Below are 19,605 nucleotides of genomic sequence, written 5' to 3'. Positions count from 1 at the left end.
CTCTCTTTCCAAAATAGTACCTTTCTAAAATAGTACTCACTTTAGGCAAATCATGCAAGCCCAAATTTCTAAAACATATTTCATATTCATTCAAGTTGACCGCCTCGGTATCAGGTTCATCCGGGAGAAGATCAAACACTTCTTGACCTTCAGCTCCAAGACAGTGAAGTAAAAGAGCTGTCCTTCTTTCTGCACTTAACGTGGTGCCACAAACCCTGGAATATCTTTCACCTGGATGAGCCAAGAAGAATGGAGGAGCTGTAACATTCTGGATGATGCAATGACAATTGCGTACAGAAAGAAAACCCTTAGGAAAACAAAAGATTATAAGGAAGAATATGACAACTTTTAGTTCTAGGATAATTCTTCCCTTTTCTTTTCCTCTTCTTTTTAATTTCCTTGTAATTTTCCTTGTATTTAAAAAATAAAACAAATAAATAAATAAAGTTGATTTCAAAGTTGCTATTACATTTAAATACTGCAGGCAAGAATAAACAAAACGATGAAAAACAGTGAAAACAACACTGAAAAATGATTAGTCCTTCATTTATTTTTATGGCGCCAAGCCACTAGTCCTTCAACTATTATCATGCCTTCACGTCTTGAGCAGGTAGCATGGACATGTACGTGCTCTTGAAAGCCCAGAAACGAGAGCAGCCAGAATTGAAGTGGCACGCGCACACTTGCGTGCAGAAATAAGTAAAAAAGAACATTCAAGTAAGTCGGAACCTGCCTGCAAAAGAGGAATCCGCGTCCCATTTCCTTTTGCTCATGCCGGAGCGTAGAAGGAGCACAAGAGCGATCAGTTTATCCATAAACCGTGACAACGCTCTCTGACAATGCGAGCACGTTATTGAGACATCAGATGTCCAGAAGTGGGTTCCTAATAGTTTCCGTCCTCGCCAGTGTAACATTCAAAGAAGAAGTCTCTTCACATCCAAGTAACTTATGTAAACAGAGACGATGTATTTAAACAGAAAGTTAATGCCATACCAACATCTCACCGATACAGCTCCAACCTCCATCCTCGCATTCTCAAACTTTTCCAAACCATGGCAACCACACGCATACATCTCTGCCACACTCAAGCGCCAGATCGCTTCTTAATGCCAGCGCTTTGGACAAGCGTTTTGGAGACTACCACATGGTCAGACGTGCTCACAATTTCTTCTGGAGCACACACATCAGCCCATTCCAAGAGACATATTACACGACCCACTCATGGAAAAAAAAATGCTGATTTTTTAGCTGAGTATGTTAGTTCCTTCATCATGTACCCTATTACTTATAACGGGAGTGAATTTTCAGAAACTAATTCACTCTGTTGTATATTTTGTCCTATTGTTTCAGAACTTGCTCTTCGAATAATAAGCACAGCATATCATAAGTGAATGGTGTTTTTACTGTACTGCCACTATCATCAGCTATCTGTTTGTACGGCTCTGCTACCATAATGGTCATGTCCGAGCTTTAGAAAGACACTTAAAAAAAAAAAAAAATACATAGCCTTTGGGCAGAAGGGTTTATTTCTTATAGAGACTGTGATTTTACATGAGACACAAAACAAGAACATTAACTTTGTGCTGTGTCTCAGATGATACACTGATCATTAATCAAATGACACAAAACAAGTACATTAACGCTGTGCTGTGACTCAGATGATACACTGATCATTAATCAAATGATTATTTTTGTGCTGTTGTTTGTTGTGACTGGGAACTGATGCTTATTTGCTAAGACTGACATATTTTTAGGACAATCCACCACATGATGATGCTGTTGTCTAGTTTTAAACACAGCACAACAGCAGAAGCTTTAACAATCTAATATCAATTAAAGAAAAATGACACCAGAGACCCCAGGATAAAGCTTTGGGGGACCGGAAATAGATCAAATTGTTACTTTTGTAGAAGTGTGTAGTTTGCAGTTAAAGTCAGTACTGACATTTCACAGTGCTGCCAGGGACGGTGGATGGTGTCAGTTCTAGGGGCACCTGAAAAATATATTGGGTCCTGACCGTTATTTGTTTTATAAATTAAGCACTGCCTTCATTCATTGGTTCTGGATCATCCCCAGGAAAGACTGAAGAATGGGAGATAGAGTAAGGGCACTTTAAAGCATGTTGGTTATTCATGTATCCCTAATGAAGTCCTAAACCTCCCTCATAGAGATGCAAGAGAAATGAAAAGGAGTTCCCTCACTACACCTACCCCTCCCTTTCCAAAGAATATGTAAACCTAAGTTTGCAGGGAGGGAAACTACCTTCAATTGGTATGTAAATAACCACATTCATATAAATTGATGGATATTCTTCTACTTCTCCTAGATGTCCTACACAGAAGTGCCCATATTCCAGCCACTAATCTCAAACTTGTGAATTCTGCAAATATGCTATACTGGTGACTGTTTAACATGTAGATGCACCTAACAAATGTTAAATGTATGAGATGATGATCCTTTGAATTAAGAACTATGGGTCTGATTACGACTTTGGTGGTCCCACCACGGGACGGCCAAAGCCATGGGGACACATACCACAGCCATGCAGGTGACGTCCCCCCGAGTGTATTACAATGTTCCCACCAGGCTGACGGTAAGAACATTGCAATACATGTCCGGTGGGAACAGTGGTAGGACATTGGCCTCAGCTCTTTTAAAGGAGCCGAGACCAATATCCTAGCACTCCAGCACTCTCTGAATGCACACTGTCTGCAAAGCCATGGGCCTGGGCAGTGCAGGGGGCAAACCTGTAGCCCCCAGCGCTGACTTTCTGCCAGCCTTTTCATGGCAGGGTCCCTACCATGACAAGGCGGGCGCAAAGTGGAGTTCAATTCAGCCAGGTGGTGGCGAGTTCAGCACCGCCATGGCTGGTGACAAGCCCTACTGCTGTCACCCTACCGGAATCTATGACTCTGGTGGGGACAGTGTCTTTATTCGGGTCCACCCACCTAAGTTGAAATTGGACGGTCGGACTGCCCAGAGTGCGGAAGTCCGACCGTCAACACAAGTTTGGCGGTCCTTGGACCGCCACACTGCTAGTGAGGCCCTATGTTTTGGAAATATGTTTACAAAGACCTTTTTAGGAATGCACGTACCAGTAAAGGAATAATAAAATGTCTGGAGTTATGCCCAAAATTAAAGATTGTTTAGAGCCTAAACTATCCTCTGATTAGAGTAAAGTAAGGAACTGAAATTTCAGAAACCAACACAGCATATTTGGTTAAGTAATGATGTACAGCTAAACACCCCTGAGTTGTTGGTTCATGTCCTGAAACTAAGAATTGTCCAATCTCCCATTTCCTTACCACTGTTCCAGCAAAAAGTGCTTTTTCATAAATGATGTGAAAATAGATAACATGCTCCTGTATTTTGTCAGTTGATTTGGCCATCATATCTGCTGTAATGTAATGGATTCACTGCTTTACAAAGGATACTGCATTTAATGTTGTCCAAGATACAGGAAGCGGTGACATCTAGGCATGTGGTAGGTGAGATGGAAAGTCTGAAGGCTCCTCTCTGTTATAGCTGTGGCAAAAAGGGTCACTACTTCTTCTACATGCTGTTCTTGCTGTCTTCCTAAACTTTGCTCAAGTATTTACTAAACTAAGCCGAGCTCTGAGGAAACCAACCTAAATGGTAGAATTTCACAGGATTTAGAGACGCATATTTGTACAAGTCTCCACACTGCCATAGTCAGAGTCAATAACGTGTCATATATTTCATTCATGCGATTCACTTATTATTTCATCTGTGCAAAAGAAACAGAAACCCAGCATCATCTGCATACTAGCCACTAATCGGAGCATATTGAGGTATTGAGAACTACTCCAATTGAACTATTTGGTGAGCTACAGGCACAGATTTGTGAATTTTCTATTTCAGGATCATGGGAATGACTTTAGTTGTGCAAACACTCAAGGATGTAGACATATTTTAAAGCATGTAAGTTGGCACTGGTTTCATTAGATGAAGCATATAACTCGGCACCTCTGGTCTTGATTATCACGCTGTGCTAAGCATGTTCAGTGTTTTTAAGTTTACATGGTTGTCACACTGTAAAATATGTTCAACTTTTTTGAGCATGGAGACTGATAGATATTGTTTTATATATCTGGCTCTCATGAATGAATGAAACAAGGTGATATTCCAATACCACCCTGTATCTATTTGACACTACCAAAACATTTTAAGTGGTAATTCCCTTCAAATTTTGGACCACTTGCTTTAACTGTATCCATTATTTTGCCACAGACTGAGAGGATTAGGACAAAGGCCCCAAAATACCATAGTACACACACAAAGTCATAAAGGAATATGTCATTTAACAAGTGCAACCATCTTGTTTTTCAAGTCTCAGATGTTCAGCGATTCCATATATCTGGGAGAAACTCATGAAAAAGGAAATTATAAGAACCATCCCTAGGGAAAAGTGCGCTTCCAGAGTACCTACCAATGAAAGATTGAGGGTATTTGTAGAGCTTAACAGCTGCCTCAGATGGAATGAAGCATCCCAACATTATGTAGATGGAAGTGTGTAGGAGTAGAGGTCAGAGGGGGTGATTCTGACCTCAGCGGTAAAATGCCCTTACCGCCGGTCATAAAACCGCCATAACACCGCCGCGGCCGCGGTCAACCGCCACGGTCATTCTGACCCACAACGGCCAAACCTCCAAAAATCCGTCCTCCACTGCAGCCCGCCACATCGGCGGGCAGCGATAAACTGGAGATGACAAAACCTCCACCGTCACGCCAACAGAAATACGCCCATGCCATTACGACCCACGAATCCACACGGCGGTCATTCAAACGCGGTATTCCATTGGTGCTACACACCGCCGCGGTCAGAATACACACACATCACCAAAACACAGCCACATTGGACAATTTGAAATACACACACCTGATACACATACACACACCACTCCCACACAATCAACCAACTATAAAACACACACCCACATCACCCACAAACCCCTGCGACCAGAATTACTGAGAGAAGGAGAGAGAGACACAGCAGACAATCCAAAGCAAGACACACTGAGGCACACTACACCATCACACACACCACATAGTAGCACAAAGGACCACACACCAACATACTCATCATCACATACACCACCCCACACCTCACCCACACCACCCCATGGCACCCCAAAGGCACCCACGCTTTTCGGACCAAGAACTCCGGGTCATGGTGGAGGAAATCCTAAGAGTGGAACCCCAGCTCTTCGGCTCGCAGGTGCAGCATACCAGTATAGCCAGGAAGGCGGAGCTATGGCAGCGGATCGTGGACAGGGTCAACGCGGTGGGACAGCATCCCAGGAATAGGGAGGACATCCGCAAAAGATGGAACGACCTACGGGGGAAGGTCCGATCGATGGTCTCCAGGCACAACATCGCGGTCCAGAAGACTGGCGGCGGACCCCCACCCACCCCTCCCGAATTTACATCATGGGAGCAAGAGGTCTTGAACATCCTGCATCCTCAGGGCCTCGCTGGAGTAGCCGGAGGAATGGACTCTGGTAAGTCCCATCTCAACTACTATATCCCCCCCACCCCACCAGCATGCCAACCCACACCCCCACCCTCACCCCCAACCCCCCAGCACATATCCTCCCTGACAATGTCTCACCAGCACAACCCACCCATCCCAACACCAACTCCTGCATGATAACACAAATCATGGGCACCCATCACCTATGCATGACCACTGCACTAACCCCTCCCCCCCACTAAATACCCTCACAACACCTCCCTCAAGGGAATGCCTGCACTGGGGAACAAGGGCACGCTATTGCACACACAGAAACAATAACCAAACTCTCTTACCCCATGCAGGACCCGAACGACAACACACCAGCCAGGAGGGTCCAGAACTGTCCATCCCACCACCGGAACAGGCCCACACTGAGGATAGCAGCTCTGTCGACAGTGAACCTGATGACCAGCCCGGACCATCGGGGACCTCTGGGCAGTCGGTTCCCCTCAGGCAGCTACAGGCCACACCAGACCCGACCCCCTCTGCCGACACCAGCACAGCTCCCACCCAGCGGGCCCATGCCTCTGTCTCTAGGACAGCTCAATCAGCGGTGTGTCCGCCACTACAGGGCACCCAGGCTAACCCAACACCCCAACAACAACAGGGGCCTGGGGGCAGTGGGAGCGGGCACACCGGCCAGGGGACAGAGGCCGGGGGAAACCGGGCAGCTCGGAGGGCTGCTGTGCGACAGGGGGGGGAGGAGAGGCCCAGGGAACCCACTCTCCAAGAGGCCCTCACCACCATCATGGCAGCCTACCACCACTCCCAAGAAACAATGGCGACGGTACTGGCCAGGTTCACTGAGGTCCAGGCACAGCAGGAAGAACGCTACATGGGGTTCAGGGAGGAGCTGAGAATCATCGGGACCGCAATGGGGACCATCGTCCTGGCCCTCCACAGAATAGAGGACGCGTTGCTGGACCATGGTGCACCACACAGGGCCCCTGTCACTAGGCCGGACCAGGAACAGCCTACCACCTCCGCCGGCGCTAGTGGACAGGAGGTCCCAACACCTCGACAGCCCCCCAGAACCCCACCTCCTGCTGAAGAACAACCACCCCGTAAGAGGAGCCTGAGACCAAAGAAAAAGACAGAGTAGGATGTCAAGACCCCCGCCAGCAGGACATACCCCCTGAACTCTTCCCACTGTCCCACATTGCCACCCTGTCCAACCATGAACTGCCTATGCTCCATCCTTCCCCAGGCAAAAGAACAATGCACCTGTGAGACTGAGAACTGGACTCTGCCATGGATATTCCTCCACCCCCACCCATCACCCTTAGAATCACATGTACCGATATCTAGCACTGTAAATAAATCACATTTTGCACAATAATCTGTTTTGAGTCATGCTGTCTTATTAACAAATGTATTACATATCACTGTTCAATTTCTGTTCTGTCAATTAGTCATGACAACATACCAATGTCAATACGCTGTATTTCATGGGCGAACCAAGCAGAAGTCAGGTACTGAGTCAGACAGCACTGAGAAGGGAAGGGAAAGGCAAAAATTACTGAAAAACATCTGTGGGGAACTACAGAAAGTACAGATGCAGGAGGCTAGAAGCAATTGGGAAATGGCGTGGGTGAATCTTACCTGGGTGTCACTGGAAATACTGTTGTATCACTCTATCCCTATTGTCTGTGTCGTCCTCTGAGTCTTCCTCCTCTTCACTCTCCACAGGCTCCACGGCTTCTACAACACCACCATCTGGACCATCCTCCTGCAGGAAAGGCACCTGGCGTCGCAAAGCCAGGTTGTGAAGCATACAGCAGGCCACAATGATATGGCACACCTTCTTTGGTGAGTACATTAGGGATCCACCAGTCATATGCAGGCACCTAAACCTGGCCTTCAGGAGTCCAAAGGTTCGCTCAATCACCCTCCTAGTACGCCCATGGGCCTCATTGTAGCGTTCCTCTGCCCTTGTCCGGGGATTCCTTACTGGGGTCAGTAGCCACGGCAGGTTGGGGTAACCAGAGTCACCTATTAGCCACACACGTTGTCTCTGTAGCTGCTCCATCACATAGGGGATGCTGCTATTTCGCATCACATACGCGTCATGCACTGACCCAGGGAACTTGGCATTTACATGGGAGATGTACTGGTCAGCCAAACAGACCACCTGGACATTCATCGAATGATAATTTTTTCTGTTTCGGAACACCTGCTCATCGTCTTTTGGGGGTACCAAAGCCACATGGGTCCCATCAATGGCACCAATGATGTTGGGGATGTGTCCAAGGGCATAGAAATCACCCTTCACTGTAGGCAAGTCACCCTCCTCGGGGAAAATGATGTAGCTCCGCATGAGTTTCATCAGGGCAGACAACACTCTGCTCAAAATCTTAGAAAACATAGGCTGAGACATTCCAGATGACATGGCCACTGTGGTCTGGAATGACCCACTGGCCAAAAAATGGAGGACTGACAAAACCTGCACCAGAGGGGGAATCCCTGTGGGTTGGCGGATGGGGGACATCAGGGCTGGCTCCAGCTGGGCACACAGTTCATGGATAGTGGCACGGTCAAGTCTGTATCGAAGTATTATATGGCGTTCTTCCATTTTCGACAGGTCCACCAGCGGTCGGTACACGCGAGGATTCCTCCTTCTCATCGCAAGTCCCAGCGGACGGTGCCTAGGAAGGACAACATGGAGCACAGAGTAAGCCAAAACACAGGTACGTACAGACAGCTTGCACTGTTAAAGAATGGCAATGGGTTGAAAGGCGTGTATGTGTGGCAATGCAAGGCCTAGGCCTGTGTGTCGCAGTCAAAATTAAGCCATGTGGGCCCTTGAAATGGCGGCTGCCTGACCTGTGAAGTGGGACAATGGGATGTGAGGTCAATGCGCTGGCGGGGCACACCGTGGCGGTAGGCGGTCGCAGACCGCGGCGCAAAGCCGCATTGGTTAACATTGAAGCCTATGGGTTTCAGCAGCCAATAACGAAGTGCGCCGGCGGTACGCACCGCCGCGGTACGCACCGCCGCGGACGTGACCGCCATTTTCTATCTGCTTAATCACTCGAGACCTGATCATCCACAGGAGAGGACCTATACTGCAAGTGCTGCTGTGACCTCGGTCTGGAAGATACAATGGCTGCTGCGCCTGGGGAAAGGGCCCCTGCCTTCACGTCTGAAGAGTTGGACAAGCTCGTGGATGGGGTCCTCCCCCAGTATGCGCTACTCTACGGTCCTCCAGACCAACAAGTGAGTACACCGGGTGCTAATGGAATGGGCTATGCCTGTGTGGATTGGGGTGGATGTAAGTTGGTGGGGTGGGGGGCGAATGAGGAGTGCAACGCCCGACAGATGAGAGCATGTGCCATATGGCAAAGTGGGTGGGGGGGGGCCAATTACATCTAACATGCAGGTCATTGATGAGTTCCTCCTTTCCACCCTGTACATGTCTAATAGGTCAGCGCCCATCAGAAGATCGACATTTGGCGTACCATCGCCAAGGAAGTCCGGACCTTGGGGTTCCACAACAGACGGGGCACCCACTGCCGCAAGAGGTGGGAGGACATCCGCCGCGGAACAAGGAAGACCGCAGAAACACTGCTGGGGATGGCCTCCCAACCTAGGAGGGGTGCCAGTCGCACCATGACCCCCCTGATGTCCCGGATCCTGGCGGTGGCCTACCCTGAATTGGATGGGCGCTTTAAGACATCACAGCAGACACAAGGGGGTGAGTATCAGCACATTCTCCTATCTTTCTGCGCAGTGGAGGCGTCTGGGTGGGGGAGGAGGGCTGTGGGTGACATTAGGCCAGGGCGCTTTCTGTAGTGTAGTCCTCTCCCTTAGGCATGGCCCTGTGCCCCCGGCCCCCACCTCGGTAGGGTGACAAGTACAGCCATTGAAGGTCCAGCATCTCCCATGTGCGCGTTTGACGTCTCTTGGCCTGTTGTCTTAGTCAGTAGTACTGAGTAGTGTACCCCGAATGCGCGGCTTAGTGCATTAGGCACCTGTGTCTGTCCTCTCCGCCAACGGTGTTGACATTGCATGCACTCAACCTGGTCTTCTTTTTTCTCCCCGCACCCTTTCTCTTCATCTTCCTGTGCATGTGTGCATTAGCATCATCAGGCGGAGGAGATATGGCATCGGAGCACGAGGGAGCTGCAGGACACAACGCCCCGGTGGGCCCAGGAACAGACACCGAGGGCAGCAGTGATCCGGAGGGCGAGGGGAGCACCACGACGGGGACCGCTGGTGAGAGCAGCGAAAGCGACACGTCCTCGGATGGGAGCTCCCTAGGGGTGGCGGCAACATCCGTGCCCCCCGCCTCTACAGGTACAGCCGCCACCCAGCGCACCAGCCCCGCCCTCCCAGCAGCCCCTCAGTCTTCGCTCCGTGCCGGTTCGCCCAGGAAGACGCGCGTCTCCTTCGCCCCAGGCACCTCAGCCCCTGCCCCTGTTGCCCCTGCTGCCCTCAGTGCAGAGCTCATTGACCTGGTAAGGACGCTCATTGTTGGGCAGACGACCCTTTTGAATGCCATCCAGGGTGTGCAAAGGGAGGTGCAACAGAGCAATGCGTACCTGGAGGGCATTCATTCGGGTCAGGCTGCCCATCAACGAGCGTTCACTGCTCTGGCCTCAGCACTGACGGCAGCCATTGTCCCTGTTTCCAGCCTCCCTCTTCTGACTGCCTCCAGCCTGTCTCTGTCTCCTGTTCCTCAGCCTATCCCATCCACACCATCAGACCAGCCTGCACACACCTCAACACCCAAGAGCAGCTCATCCAAACACAAGCACCACAGATCCCGCAAACACTCACCCGAGCAACACCCAGATGCAGACATGCCAACAGCCACTGCCACCCCTGTGTCCCCCTCCTCCTCGTCTCCCTCCTCCCTCCCTGTGACGTCTACACTCACACCTGCATGCACCCCAACATCAGCCAGTGCTTCCATCACCACCTCACCCTCCAGTACAGTCCACACTCGTGCAGTCACCACCCCCACTGCCATGTACACGTCCCCTGTGTCCTCTCCCACTGTGTCTGTCACCCCCTCTTCCAAGACACACAAACGCAGGCAGCCACCCACGCAACAGCCATCCACCTCACGACAGCCTACAGCACCAGCACCTTCACCCAATGACAGCACACCTGACTCTCCTACAACCACCTCCTCTACCTCCACTTCCATCTCCACTCCTCCTACCCTTTACCTTGGCCCTAAAAAACTTTTCCTGGCTAACCTTAACCTCTTTCCCCCCGATGACCTCCCCCATCCATCTTCAAAGAGTCCCAAGAGCACCGCAGCCACCACCAGCCCAGCTTCGGGTGTCACTGTTGTGCCTGGGTTCTGGAGCCCACCCTTTGCCAGCAGTGACACATCGAGCTGCAGCAAGGACACGTCCAGCCCCCCCCCGGCAAGAGGACCCGCAAAACCAAGGACCGCCGTGCGAGGACCGACAGGGCTGCCCCCAAGGAGCAATGTGCGGCCACTTCACCACCCACACCATCTGGGGGAGGCAAGGGCCCGAGAGCCCCATCAAAGGAGCGGAAGGGTAGAAGGAGCGCGGAGAAGGTGGACCCCACATGCCACATCCCAGCTGGGAAGGAGGACACTAAGGAGGCCAGGAGTCCGTCCCCGAAGGGTCCCGAAACGTCACGGTCCGAGGGCAACTGAGCAGGGAGTCGAGGCCAGGTCTGGCTCCCTTGACCTGCTGGATGAGCACCGCTGAACAGGGCCCGTGGTGCAGGAGAGCACCGCTGAACAGGGCCCGCCGTGGAGAAGAGCACCGCTGAACAGGGCCCGCGGTGGAGAAGAGCACCGCTGAACAGGGCCCCGCCGTCTCAAGCACCGCTCCGCTGGGCCCCGCCGTCTCAAGCACCGCTCCGCTGGGCCCCGCCGTCTCAAGCACCGCTCCGCTGGGCCCTTCTTCTCAAGCACCGCTCCGCTGGGCCCCGCCGTCTCAAGCACCGCTCCGCTGGGCCCTTCTTCTCAAGCACCGCTCCGCTGGGCCCCGCCGTCTCAAGCACCGCTCCGCTGGGCCCTTCTTCTCAAGCACCGCTCCGCTGGGCCCTTCTTCTCAAGCACCGCTCCGCTGGGCCCTTCTTCTCAAGCACCGCTCCGCTGGGCCCCGCCGTCTCAAGCACCGCTCCGCTGGGCCCCGCCGTCTCAAGCACCGCTCCGCTGGGCCCCGCCGTCTCAAGCACCGCTCCGCTGGGCCCTTCCTGTCAGGCACTGTTCAGGGTTCACTGTGCCCACCATGCATCCTCCTTGTCCAGTGGGGACATTTATCCACCTGATGGACTGTGGCTTTGCACTCCCCAGGATGGCCCAGTGGGCAGCCCACCCACTGTAGAGACATTGAGAGACTGTGGCTTTGCACTCCCCAGGATGGCCCAGTGGGCAGCCCACCCACTGTAGAGACATTGAGAGACTGTGGCTTTGCACTCCCCAGGATGGCCCAGTGGGCAGCCCACCCACTGTAGAGACATTGAGAGACTTTGGCTTTGCACTCCCCAGGATGGTCCAGTGGGCAATCCACCCACTGCAGAGACTTGAGAGACTGTGGCTTTGCACTCCCCAGGATGGTCCAGTGGGCATGGTGGCTCCTGGTGGATCTGGCGTCGTGGACTCATGTGGCTGAGGTGCCCCCCCTTCCCTTCCCCCTGAGGTGCCTGTAGTTTTTACATCTGATGCCCCTGCAGTGTTCTCTCCAAAGGACTCAGGTCTCCTGTGTGGGCTTTGCCCTTGTTTCTCAAGACTTTGGCCCACGGACATGCTGAAATCGTAGGTTGTGCAGGACTTGGTACTTCAGTTATACACTGATGTGTGTGTAATTAGTTTTGTTGTGGATATCTTTCATGGTTGTACGCTAATATTCTGGAGCTTTTTGGTACATAAATATTTATTCCAAATATGATTATGTCCTAGCATTTTTCAGGGGTGTTTGGGTGGTGTCACTGTGACTTGGTGCGCTGCATTGGTGAGTACATAGTTGGGGGGGGGGGGGTCGCATATGTGTGTGACCGTAACCTTTCGTCCTCCCCCTCCCGTGTGTCGTAGGTGCAGTACTCACCGTTGTCGTCTGCGCCGGACTTCGTACTCGTGGTAGATGAGAAGGTAGACGAGAGCAGGTAGGATGTTTAATTCGGGTTCCATGCTGTCCTCCTTCCTCGTGGAGTGCGTAGTGGTGAGCGTTTTCCCGTCCGTAGTCTGTTTCCGCCGTGTTTTTATCGGCGGTGCTCCCGCCCCGGAAAAGGTGGCGGATTGGTGAGTTGGAATAGTGTGGGCGGTACATTGTCTGCCGCCTGTCTGTTGGCGGTGACCGCCGCGCTGTTTGTTTGTACCGCCGTGGCGGTCGGAGTGTTAAGGTGGCTGTCTGTGTTGGCGGTTCCCGCCAGGGTCAGAATCCCATATTTTTTACCGCCAGCCTGTTGGCGGGTTGGCCGCCGCTTTAACACCGACCGCCAGGGTTAGAATCACCCCCAGAGTCTCTTAAATAGCCAGCTTTTCAGTTATTTGCTAAAGCAAAATTTCTAATGGATAATGCGAAGAGTGAAAGGGAGTGTATTCACCAGTTTGTCAGCAAATAGAGAGAATGAGTGACCTCCTTTTCTGAGTCTGAAGGAATCTGGGATTTTTTAAGAGGAGAGACCCAGACGACCTGAGCAATCTAGTTGGGCTGTAAGGGGTAAGCCTATTTCTGAGGTACTTCAGACCTCTCTCTTATAAAACACTCTGGCCCTCATTATGACTTCGGCGGTCTTTTGGAAAGACAGCCGTTGTAATGGGCGCCCAAAGACTGTATTAGGACTCACCCAAGGTTTTCCCCCCATTTAAGGGCAGAAATCTGACACCATCAGCCTGACCGACGGCCGGTGAGAGGTGGATCCACCGCCAGCACTGTTATGCCAAAAGGACTCCGTCTGCCGTATTATGAGACTTAATACAGCATGGAGGTTCCTGCCAAGCTATGCAGCGCCAACACCCCTCCCCTCCCTGATGACCACCTTGCCCAGACAGGTAGGTGGACTGTCCGAAAGGGGTGGGTTGTGTGTTGTGTGCATGTGTGTGGTGTGTGCGTGTATGTGTGGTGGTATGGGTGTGCGTGAGTGCGTCAGTGTGTATATATGTGTGCATTGAGGGTGTGTGTCTGAATGGAAGTGGAGGGGATGAGTGTGTCGGGGTGTGAGTGAGTAGATGTGTGTCTTGGGATGCATGTGAGTAGGGGTGTTTGTATGGGTGTGTGCGAGTGTGTGAGGTGTATGTCAGGGAGTGTGTTGAGTGGGGGTGCATGTATGAAGGTGTGTGGATGAGTGGGTGTGCGTGTATGAAGGTGTGCAGATGAGTGCGGGTGCATGTGCTGCCGACAGGAATGTAGATTTCTGTCATCGGGTGCGTTACTGCCAGGGTTTTCATGGCAGTGCGACTGCCCACTAAAGCCTGGCAGTGTGCCGATTTGTAATACCGCCGGCGGTCTTACAGGGTCCGCCAGACCGGAGGTGCTCACCTCTGGTCCGGCAGTTCGACCACCCTGGCTGTATCAGTGGAGTTTTGGCTTCAGCTAAAACACTGCAGTCATAATACGGCAGTCTTCAATGCCAGCCCAGCAGCAGTAAGACTGCCACTATGAGAGTGGCGGTCTTCATACTTCAGCCTTTGGATTGCGTATCCTGCCCAGCTGGAGTGGTGGTTATATCTGCTTGTAGACCTTGGGATGTGGTAAAAACAACTTGCTGAGTCCTTTCAAAATGCTTCTACAGATGGAGCTAGAAAGTTATGGATTCATATTACCCTCTCAAGTCACTGGTAGTGGGCCACGTGTTAGCCCTGGCTTTGATTGAGAAGATAAAAGGGCATATTTCTTGCGCCATTTAGCACCCCCCTCCACCACCATGTGTGCACCGTATTTAAAATACGTTGCACCGTGGCGCAGGGTAGGGGGCAATAACGTAATTATTTTTACACTACTGATGCACTCTGCAGAAGTACCGCCAAAATTCTGCACATACCCTACGCTAACATTATTAAAAGGTTAATGTTTCTAATGCTATGTGCCCTGAGCCCAACCCATCTGCAGATCTTATCTGAGATAGCCATTTGGAGGACATTTTTTATGAGTGTTCCTTTTTTACCTCTAATTTGTTTTTAGTAAAATACACAAGGGTTTTGAATTACAAGCAGATTACTGTTATGCTTTTGCTCCTTTGGATGCGACTATGGAAATATTATACTATTTTTATAAGTGATTGCACATTAGGTCTTTTTCTTGTGCCAGTTTTCTATTGTTGTTGTTCAAGCATGCCAGGGCATGTCTTACATGGTTAATCCTGAGTCTTGGAGAAAGTTAATGAGAGCAAATCCAAGGAACACCTTGTAGGGGATTTGGATAATGTCTGCCCATGAGTAGCTGGACTTGTGATAGGAGGGAGCCTACTTATAGAGCATAAGGTGTTTGTGAGAGAACAGTTCTGACTATCTGGCCCTCCCTGAATTTTCACTTTTGGATCAACTGGTTTTTGACCTTTTACTGTGAGGGAGCCTCGTAGTTGGGGACTCACTCAAAGTAAATCCATGATGAAATGTATGATGTGTGATTACCACCGGTGCCACCGAGGGCAGCCGGGGTGGACTCGTTGCACTGCCCTTTGATGGGGCTGCATGACAGGGGTATCTGGGTGGGATCGAACACCCCCGAACAAAAAGCAATGCGGTATGAGGCCGCATAAGGGAACTACAAACAAAAGCGAAGCAGCTCTCTCCGGCACAGTGGGAAACCGCTCATCAATTATGCACCAAGCCCCCTAAAGCCTTAAGAGGTACAATGTTTTTTGTCTCCTTACACAGCTTCTGGTGGCTCCAGGAAGATGGGGTCACCACAAACAGAACACCCATGGATAGGGGGAGCTTCAGGAGCATCACTTACCCCAAACGCAAAGTTTGGTGTCCCACCCTAGGTTGGGTGGGACATAGGGATGATAACCCTCCCAAGGGTTCCAAAGTATTTTGAAGCACAGTTCTGATGAAATGTTTGTTCCTGACTTGTGGGTCTGCACCCACTAGGGGCGAAAAGCTTCAAGTGCTTTGTATTTTTACATAAATAGTTGAAATAATAGAATGTTAGGATAAATGTATTCTGTGAATGTGTGGTCCAAGTATGGAGACCAATAATGTGGTTTTTGAAAGGTCATATGCCAAAGCATGGAGTGCAGGATGGTGTTACACATGTTTATCAAGAGTAATCTGAAAGTAATCCTAACAGCACAAATTATTCCAACATGCATATATGTGTTCTTGTTCATGCTTATTTGAGTAATGAAACTGACAGCCACCGCTGATCAAAGTAGATGTAATATAGTGCAAGATTTAGGTGCTCTCACTCCAAGTTATAGTCAAATATTGCATTAATGTTTTTCCATGAGGGTTGTGGGATTATATTTCGCCCCAGAGGTAGGCAAGAATAATTATGGAATGACATCCAAAAGTAATTCCATCAACTTGTGTATATTTGTAAATTGTTGCATAGTATTGAGTAGTGTCTGTGTGTGTGTAATAAATGTACTTTTGCTTTATCAAAAGATAAAGCACAGACTGGACAATCATATATTGAGTGTTATTCTTGTGTGCTCATGAATGGAGCTTATTGGCCCAAACCACCTCCCTTGAGTAAGCTTTGGACTGCTCAGCAACGCTACCCTATGAGAGTCAAGCGCTCCAATGGGGTGTTTGGTTCCCAGTTGTGGTCGATTGCGGACCAAGTACTTGTGCAGGCCACACAACTAATGATCCACCTACCAACAGCATTGAGTTTCTCTTTCCCTCTTACTTGATGGATACCTAAGTATAAATATTAAGAGTACACCATGCCAATTATCCAAATGGCAAATCTACTGAAACACCTGCTCAGGAAGCGAGCCGCTTTGCATTGCATGACCACTTAAGGGCACTGACAATAGGCAAAGGAACACTGAAGCAGTTCCTGGGGCCTATTCCTAACTTTAAACATCTTGAACTCAAATTAGTACAAAATCTTCACCCAGATACACTCTGCAAGTTCAGCAGGGGCACACACTGACCAGAATGTAAACTATGTCAGCAACCACTATTTGTTGCTGCCACCTATATGTCGAAGTACGCCTCAGCAAGGCCTACTAGTGCAAGGGGTTCGCCCTTCCCTGCACAAAGTCCTCAGACCATATCGGAAGAAGTTGACACAGAAACTGAAATAAGAGACAAAGTTTATTAAACCTCAAGAGGTGGTACTACAGTTCAAACAGCACCCTTCGGCAAGGTTTGAAGTAGCATTCTGAACTAAGAGAGTATGGTCCTTTTATACCCACACAGGGGCTAAAAAGAAGGTGGTACAATTATAGAAGCAAGACTTATATACATATAAGGTCATATGGAAATGCACAGTCGACAGGTAGGAGGGGCTAACAGTTTTCAAGGACTAGTAGACACATTACTGTTGGTTACTAATTACTAACAGCTGCAGATCTTACTGGGCATGTGCGAAAGTGGGAGACATTAAATATAACTTGTCACTAGACAGATTTTCAAGAGTAGTTAACAGTAAGGTAGGACAGAGCACATGGCGAGCACATGGCAGCATGTGACAGAGATAATGGCTGCCATGAATACAAAATGGATTCAACGAAATGTTCACAATAGTTGCTAAATACAAGATGTCTTCTGCTAATGCTTAATCTAATCGCTACTAAATTACAACCGACGACCCTTTCAGCATTAGCAGAAGACATTCGTCTTTCTGGGATAATCTAAATATTCATCTTGTATATTTATGCTCATCATTTCAGCTATTTCCTTATCTAACATGTGTTGTGCTTTCATTTCTGTAATATCTCTTTTGGTAGGCGTACAAGCAGTAATACACATGGAGCAGAACACAGGACCACACTGAATACAGATACAGCATGTGAAAAATATTGCAATCATTACAGACAGGATAGTCAGTAGTTTCCAGCCCCAGGCGGAAACAAGAGCCCAAAACCATCCAGAAAAAGTCCAAGTACCAGTCTCTGTGTGAATTTCTGCAACAATTTTATGCAATTTAGATATTGTATCATTTACTGAAGGTGAGTGATCTGAAATGAAAACGCATCAACTACTACCAATGATGCGACATGCAACACCTCGATCAGCTAATATCACATCTAGTACCATACGATTTTGGAGCGCTACAATCCTGGCAATTTGGAGCTCCTCTGTAATATTCCCAAGTGTCAGAGCTGCCTGATTGGTAACAGCTTCCACAACCCTAGTCAATCGTCTAACTTTCCTACTGTTTAACGCAGCCCCCATAAAGGAGAACAACCCTAAATTAAAATCAACATATTGTTGCAGGCTAGTGTCCGTTTGGTATACCTCATTTGTACTTATTGTCCTTTTATATCTATTTTTAATACTGTCATTGAACAGTTTAAAATCTCGGTGATATGATGCAGGTGCCAAAAACACAGGGGGTAATAGAAAAGATACATAACACACACCTGACCACCCAATAGGTAGTTGGTAATATCCATAGTTACCACAAACAAAATATGTATTATGTGAAGTTGTAAAACTACCATTATTTACAGCCTCAATAGTTAAAATCAAGGTACAATCGCTTATCCCCTCTGGAATTCGCCCAATGCTACGTATACAGAAATCTGCTTTAGTTTTTGTAACAGAAATCACAAATTGTTCTTTCTTGTCAGAGTCTCTTATATTTGTGAAGACATATGGTATTGAAACATTGTCCGGTTGATACTCTTCCCATTCCCATTTAGTTCCTTTGGCTTGGGGATACCCATCTTTGTCTTGGTAGCATACTTTATTAAGGCGAAAAAGAAGTCCGCCCTCTGTACGTTTTCCAGATGCAAACAAAAGCGTATACCAAGCTTGACAAGAACCATTGTGTGAAAAAGGATGAGGAATGAAAGGTGTTCCTCCTTTCTTTTGATGCGCAGGTATCATTCCACATACCCAACAGTTAGTAGTATTTGTAGCATTATGAGTATGATGCAACATCTGAATGAAAGTATTATTGAAGTACGATTGACGGTGCTTCTGCTCATGACAGGGAAGCGTAAAGTAATAGTGATCCTCTGGTACTGGAGTAGTGGCAACAAAAACTCCCGTGCAGGAGCATCTTTTCAACAAACCAGGTGATTATTGCTATAACCACCAAAACAACAACAAACCCCATAGTACTAATGATCAGTTTGCTATTCAGTTTAGCAACAGTGATAATCGACCCTTCCAGAAATTAATTAAAAACAATAGTTGGAGCTCTTATCCCTGGGCAGCCGCTGATTTCTTCACCACGGGCCAAGGCGGGTGTCACTACTCTAATGCATAGCTGATCCCCCCCCTTGCCACACTGGCTCTCTGTTTCACTAGCTCAACCAGTATTTTTCAGCACTACAGATTCTTTCCTCGGTCTCAAATTATATTGCGACACTCCAGAAATCGTATGGTCTGGGAAGAACTCCGCAGATTCGTTAGGTGATATAGCACAGCCTTCCTCCGTAGGCAAAACCTCTCGATGATCGGTCAGCACAGCAGGTTCCACCAAGGTAGGTAGCACTCTCTTGCAGTGAGTACTATGGACCCAATTCTTTCGGTTCGTCACTCGAACTGCTGTCCTTGTCGCAAAGAGCACCTGCTCTGGGCCTCGCCACCTTGGTTCCAAGCTGCTTGATCTTTAAAAGGACTTAGGGGGTGATTCTGACCCCGGCGGTACTAGACCGCCGGGGCCAGGGTCGGCGGGAGCACCGCCAACAGGCTGGCGGTGCCCCGCAGGGCATTCTGACCGCGGCGGTTCAGCCGCGGTCAGAAGAGGAAAACCGGCGGTCTCCCGCCGGTTTTCCGCTGCCCTTCTGAATCCTCTATCGCCATGGGGATTCAGACACCCCATACTGCCATCCTGTTCCTGGCGGTTCGCCCGCCAGGAACAGGATGGTGGTATGGGGTGTCGTGGGGCCCCCGTAAGCGGGCCCCACTTTGAATTTCACTGTCTGCATTGCAGACAGTGAAATGCGCGACGGGTGCAACTGCACCCATCGCACCTTCCCACTCCGCCGGCTCAATTCTGAGCTGGCGT

Source organism: Pleurodeles waltl, chromosome 12 (genome assembly GCF_031143425.1).
Source record: "Pleurodeles waltl isolate 20211129_DDA chromosome 12, aPleWal1.hap1.20221129, whole genome shotgun sequence".
NCBI classification, from domain to species: Eukaryota; Metazoa; Chordata; class Amphibia; order Caudata; family Salamandridae; genus Pleurodeles; species Pleurodeles waltl.
The sequence above is the reverse complement of the archived record's forward strand: the minus strand, read 5'-3'. Positions refer to the sequence as shown.